Source organism: Leptonychotes weddellii, chromosome 2, assembly GCF_054177405.1.
Source record: "Leptonychotes weddellii isolate Sample4059 chromosome 2, ASM5417740v2, whole genome shotgun sequence".
Lineage (NCBI taxonomy): Eukaryota > Metazoa > Chordata > Mammalia > Carnivora > Phocidae > Leptonychotes > Leptonychotes weddellii.
Genome location: NC_138370.1, coordinates 95,980,286 through 95,987,423, shown reverse-complemented (window position 1 = coordinate 95,987,423; position 7,138 = coordinate 95,980,286).

Here is a 7,138-nt window from a genome sequence, read left to right as displayed (position 1 = left end):
GGACACAAATAGATTGAGAGTGTCAGATAACATGGTAATTTTGTGTGTGGGGGGGAGAGTTTGAGTGAGCACTGCATACCCTTTATCTTATCCCCTTCCCCAGCTACCTGCACCTTTAATAGTAAATGCCCTTTCCCCACCTATAAGTTTCTCTGTGTCTCTAAGCCACTGTAGGGCAACTGAGTGTGACTCATATCTCTTATTTATTTGCTTTGAGGTGTTCATTCCCTCTGGGGAGCTAACTGGTAGAACACTGAGTCAATTCTATTTTTCTAAGGGAAGTGGTGTAGCACAAAGTTGGATGATGACAAACGTGGGTTATACTGCTCTATGGTAATCACATAAAATACTGTGTGCTCTGAAGTTAGAGCACTGACACTGCTTGAAGTGATGAGTATCCTGTAATCACACCTCACAAAGTCCTTTCTCCTCAAACTGATTAATATTCAACTAATACAAATACATGGTATTCACCACATGCTTGATTCCTGCTGAGGCTCTGAAACCTTGTTCCCTGAATGTCCCTGTTGCCATCCTCTACCTTCTGCCAGAAATCCTCACAGTCACTGTGCAGGCTGCAAACACACTAGAGAAGAAGTGGTTTTTGAAGAAGCTACGACATGACCTGGAGAGTAATGGAATGATGCACAGCTAACACCAGATGCACCATGCCACCAAAACCACTTTCTGACACCCCTGAATCCAAAGATCTGGGTGAACGTTCTCAGTAAAAATTATACTGTTTCAATGAGCAGGTCAGAGATAGAGTCCTAGGTGGGGGTGGGAAGCGGGGGTGTTACCTGTTCAAGAAATCTTTACTAAGAGGTTATTATGGGCTAGGCACTGTGTTTTGAGTAAAGCAGCTATTTTGGATAGAAATAAGCCAATCTGCTTAAGAAGTACGAGAATTATTCTGCAGGCTGGTTGGCAACTCCTGAAAGCTTCATGTAACATTACATTTTTCTCTTGCTAGCACCTTCTTTTTCCCCTTTCTTGAATGGGGGAGAGGGGAAGGAAGAAGTTAGAGGGAGTGAGAGATTTGGAAACAGAATCATCTTTCTATTCAGGGATTTGCCGAGCACCACGACTTGCTAACGTTTCCAGGTGAGGGCATAAGAACTCAGGAGGTGCACTATCTTGAATTCTTTCCCAGTTGTTATCTTTTCATAAGTTCTGTATATTTATTTGACTGGGCAAGTGGGTCTAGTCCGTACTATGTTTAAAGAAAGAAATAAGTCAGAGTGGGAAACAGGCAGGGCCCAGGAGAGGGGAGTCGAGGTGAGACCTGAGCTTCGGATTCCGATTTCGGCAAGACAGTGCGTATGGGCTCAGCCCGTGGGCCAGGCACCCCCCTCCCACCCCCACCCTCACCCCCCGCCCCGCCCCTTGCACCGCCCACCTTGCGCTTCCACTCGGGCTCCAGCCTGGCTTGCAGGGCTCCCGCTCCACTCACTACCCACACAGCCCTGCCTCCCAGGGTCCATCCAGAGCGCCAGGGCTGGCGGCCGATCCCCGGAGGCGACCGATCAGCTTGGGTTCTTGACCTCTCCTCCTAGAACTTCAGCTATTCTCACTAACTTTAAGATACGAAAGGCTGTTCCAGACCTTTCTGTGTACCTCAAGTGTGAAAGGAAGGGAAATTCGCTTGGTTTTGAAAGCTTAAACATCAGGTTATTCAAGGAGAACGGCTGTTTCGATAACCCCCATCTCCCCCGCCTCCATCTAACCTCAGCCGCCCGCAGCCGAACGGCCCCTAGGAAGTGGATGCCAGAACGGTCTGTGCATTGGGCCGGGGACATTGCCAGGGCAGCTCTAGGCGCAGAGCTCGCTATAGGTCCTCTCTCCCAGGATCGGATAGATGATTCATTTTTATATGTAACGTTTTACCCCACTCTATAGCTCCGGCTGATTAATGTTCAACCCCAGGGCTTCGAGAGGCAGCTCTAGGGAGGCAGGCAGGGATGACCCACCCATTCAAGGTATATGGCCGCTGGGGAATGAAGGCACAGAAGCCCGAGAGAGGGTGAGGAGGGATGTGGCGGGGAGTGGGGGGAAGGAGGGGCGCTCCTCCGGCCTGGGCCTCCCAAGCCCCACTCTGAGACTGCGGAGAAGCCGACGGGTCCGCGGCTCGGGCACGGCAGGAGTCCCTGAGGCGCAGCCAAGAGGCAGTGCTCAGCCTGGGCCCCAGCCGCCCACGACGCCGCAGCCTGCGCGGAGAGCGGCGCGTGCGGGGGCGACGAGAGCGCGGACGCGAAGGCGAGCGCTTCGCCCCAGAACGAGCTCTGGGCGGCTCTGTGCGGCCCCAGCGACCCGGCTGCGCTGCGAGCCTGGCGCTTCGGGGTGGGGACGCGGGAGGGAGGTGGGCGCGCGGCGGCAGCTGAAGAGTAGATTCCGGTGTTGTTGTCCCAAGAGACGTGCAAACACTAGTGCGGGGACACGAAAGGGGTCTTCGGAGGTGCGTGGGTTGCCTTCTGGGCCGTCACTTCTCCGGGTGCCTCTGAAAATATCGTCAGGGTAATGCGAAGCCGCACGTCTTGCCACTTCCCTTCTCCCTTGTTGCCAGGCCCCCCCCCCGCCAAAAAAGAACATTAAGATAAAGCAGCTGTTCTGGTCAGTAGAAAGCGGTAGGACAAGACTGTGCCCGAGCCACAGTTCAGTGAGGCCCAAGGCCAGGCTACCCTTGGGGGCAAGTTCAGGTGGAACGGCGGCACCTCGGGTCCTTCTAAGAGTTGGGCCGCGTGGCTCCCGCGGAATTGATGGGTCCAGAAGGTCCTGGTCAGATGTCCAGACTGCCATCCCCTGGAGCTGGGAGGCTGACAAGGTGGGGGTTGGGGGGATGCTGCACGGGGAAAAGGAGGTTCCGGGCTGGGGAAGGGGAGCTTCACGCCACGGAGCAGCAGCCTAGAATTCACAGGCGGCACTTTTTCTTTTTTTCTTTTCTTTTCTTTCTTTCTTTCTTTCTTTCTTTCTTTCTTTCTTTCTTTCTTTCTTTCTTTCTTTTCTTCTTCTTTCTTTCTTCTTCTTTCTCCTTCTCCTTCTTCTTCTTTTTTTTTTTTCCTGTCAAAGAAACCAACAAGACCCCGCCCCATCAGATAAGAGTGGCTCCTACGATTTCACGGATTTTTAAGCGAGGGCTGGAGGCGCTGAGGTTAGTAGAATACTGTGAATGAATATTGCCTGAGCCCCGCAGAAAAAGGGTTTTATTTTACTTTCTTTTGTTTGATATTATATTATTTTTTTAACAAAGTGACCTGTCGTCTGTAGCCTTGGGCTCTGGCGGGCAAAGCCCCTTCCTTGGCAGTGGGGATGGCCTGCAGGGTCTCTACCTCTGTCCACATCAGCGACCCCACCCCGTGCCTGCACATTGGCACGTGAAATCAGACACGCCGTCGTCAACCAAACGCAAGCAGCCGCGTTAAGTGACGCCAGAGAAGGCCCCGCTAGTCCATCCCGGAGGAGAGAGGAAGATACCATCAAGCTTCAACTGGGTGCAGCAACCCTCCCCAGATACCCAGAGAAGCAGAGTTGTGGGGGCTGTTGACGCAAGCAGAATGGGGAAGGAGACCAAGAACTGGGTTGCCACTAGTCTGGGATCCAAGTCCCATTCGATATGCTGCCCCACTGCCTTCTCAGGGACAGCTGAGATGATTCTAGGTCTCATCTCGCCAGAGCGACGAAGATGAAGGTTCCTGCCGAGGACTGCGTGCGAGGGGGTCCAGCGCTGCTGCAAACTGTCGTCAAAGACAGAAAGGCTTTGCTACTTCTGGACAGAGGAAGCATTGGTAGAGAGAGTCCTGGGGGCTCTAAGGAAACCACCTTAACCAAGCCTTAGCCCTGGTATATGAGGTCCCAGCATAAGCCTACCATTTTCTAAGTTGATAGAACAGGAAAAAAACAAACAAAAAACAAACAAAAAACTTTGGTGTGGATAAAGGAAACAGAAGAGGGAGAAGATGTTGGGGGGGAGGGCAGGGAAGAGACAGGGCAAAGTGGAGGGAGGGAAACACGTTAAACATTTTTGCAGGAAGAACAGGAGAACTAGGTCTGGAAAGATCAATCAAAGTCAGAGGGTGCAGACACACACCCTGCTCATCGAGGACCCAATGAGTCTCAACTTCTCTTAGCCCTTCAGAGAGAAGAAAAAAAAAAATGCAATCCCTCACACAGCTCTCCAAAAATAAACACCTTTACCATACATTTATTAAATGTTTTTAAAATATTTTTAGAAAGGAATTTATATAGTTCTTTTAGTCATTTTTTGACTGAGTAATTAAGCTTCAGCTATCTCCTGTTTTCCACAGTTGCCACTGAACTGTTAATACATTGTTACAAAAGAAGTAGCAATGATTTTTTAAAGGCAATTAAGTAGAATTAAATACATCTTCAATGGTACATTTTATGTTTTCCAGGCCTTCTCTATTCTTCAAACAAAATCTAAGATCAAAATTTACATAAAATGCATAAAATACTCAGCAAGAAGTGAATGAACTTATACATCCCAAGCACAATAAATTCTGGATTTTATCTTTTCAGATAGAATGTCAACAATGAGAAAGACTCTTCGTGGGGGGCGGGGAAAGGGGAGTTGGGAAGCAGAGTGATAAATAAACTTTTAAGATTAGAGTAAAATTTCTCTGGTTTCTCTTGCTAAAACCTGAAAAGGAAAATTAGTTATGTGTCTAAAATCAGGTTTCTACATAACATATTATTTTTTAAAAAATCTCTTCTTCAATTATCACTTTCTCAAGTTCAGTTAAAATACAATTGTCAGATTAGGGACGCTGGGGGAGGAAGGGTAGTTTTAAAAAATTCCTTCTGAAAATCTGCTATAAGAAACTTCTCCCGTTTACTTCTCCTCCCTCAAATCAGTCACGATTCTCGCTTCTCCATGTGCTTAGATTAACTGCTGCTTGCGGGGGGGGGGGGGAGTGTTAATAAATCAATCAATAGGGACTCTGTATTCATAAAGGCCTCTGATCTGATTACACCCCCCCCCTTTTTTTGTCCCTCTCTAAAAAATTTACCTCGGCGAGCCAGGGACTCCCAGCGTAGCCCGCGTCGACGGAGAACTGCGGGCGGGAGGCTGGGAGCCCCGGCGACGGCGGCGAAGGCGCCCGTGGATTAGGATGTGGATTGCAGGACAGACCTTTGTTTGGTCACATTCGCGACGCGGGGGCAGGGGGCGGTTATCCTCCTTCGACAACGCGCCAGGTTTTTATAGACTCGCCTTAAAAAGAGTTCGCTGCTCTTCACAGGGTTAATTTATGGGGCTTTCGAGGAATACCGGGACTTTTAAGATGCTCTTCATTTTTTCCCCATTATTTTTGTTGTTGTTACACTCCTAAAGGCACTCCCGGGTTTCAGCACCTCACAGGACAAGGGTGGGGGTGGAAGAAAGAGCAGGGCCGGGAGGCGAAGGGGAGGATTTGCCTCCTAATCAAACCGCTTACACGGCTCAGGTTGCCCAACATAGTTTTTAAAATTAAATTTCTAACCAAGTTATGAGCAGTAAAACTCAGATTTAGGAACTGAGAGGAAAGTGAGACAAACGTGGGCCGCACACACCTTTTCCCAGGTCTCCACCAATTTGAATTCGCTATTAGGGGTATGAAGAGTTTGAGGCCTTAGGAAATTTAAAAGTTTAAAAACCGAGGACAGGCGGGAGAAAGGGTTAGAGTAACAGGTGAGGGGGTGACTGGGGAAGGCGGGGGGGGGGGGCGGGAGGAGGAGAAAGCCCTTAGACCGCAAATTGTCGGTGAGGGGTTCCTGGCCCAGCACCCCCAGCCCCAGCCTCTGGGCGCGCAGAGGTGGGCGGCAGAGGGCTGAGGCCTACGAGGCCTGGACTCCTGGGGCCCGACCTCCGGCTCGCCATCTTTGATCCCAAGCGGAGGAGGTTGGTGTTCATGCTATAGATTACCTTAAAGGTTCCTTTAAGCACCTTAATACACAACTAGCTCAGAAATCATTAAGAGACCTAGAGAAGGAGAAAAAATACCCTCACACTCACCGGTAATAAGTGTTGACATGCAGCAAAAATCGATTGAGTGGAACCGAGGTGGTGGCAGTAGAGATGGCTGAAGGGGGGACCCGCGTGTGAACGGGAGGGGCGAGAGGACCGACTCCACCGGCTCGGGAACTAGGCTTTTCTCACTTGAAGGGAAAAAGAGGGGCGGAAAAGGGTCGGGGGGCGAGCGGAGTTGGGTGTGGGAAACAAGGGGGTGGTGAAGGGGGTAATTCTTCCTTCTGGAAGTCCAGGGAAAGGAGCTGAGGTGGGAGAAAGGGCTTCTCATCAGTCCCGAGTCTCCGCCCCCAGCCCGCACCACTCAAGTTGGGGATGAGACAACTCTTCCCAAACCTCGACTTCCATTTTTGTTTTCTGCAGATTGATCAATTGCCTCGAAATAGAGTTCTATTTCAGCCAGCAAAGTAGGCCGAGGTCCGCCTCCCGTAGCCAGCTCTCCCAAGTCATTCTTGGACCTGCAGGAGACGCAAATCCTCCCAGCAGGTCTCGTTAGCGTTTCCAGCCCCCATCCCCAAATCCCTTCTCCCAGGCCCCTCCCTCCCCTCCCCCCGCCGCCCCTCCCCCCATACCAGGCGGAGCTCGGGGAGGCCCGGACCGCTGGGCTCCGCGGCTCCAGAAGCCAAAGTCCGCCCGTGGGGACCGTTTTCCTCTCCACTGCTCTCAAGTGAACAACAAGGACGGAGGTGACCCTCGGCCAAAGGGCTTTTATCTGCCCCCCACTGCCGCGTGATCCCTCCGTAGGTTAGAGGCAGAGCTTAAAAAAAAAGAAAGAAAGAAAGTTAATGTGCATTGAGCACCGATCTTAAATCGGGGACATTATCTGCGATCTCTTTAAGTGGCAGCAGCAGGCCCATGCAGAACAAAGACTCAGTGTCTGAGCCTCAAAAGCTTATAGGTAAAGTTTCAGCCAGATAAAAGTAACCTAAGCGCAAAACACAGGTTTTCTCGGCTCCAGAAAACTGCTGGCTACTTTTCGCTCCCTATTCCCCAGGGTTGTGTTTGTCCTCGCCCACTGGGGGAGGAGGGTGACCAGAATAGCAAAGGACCTCAGATTTTACCCTTCATCCCCCCTCCCCCAGCTCCTCGGTAATGAATTCCTTCCGACTAAGTCGTATT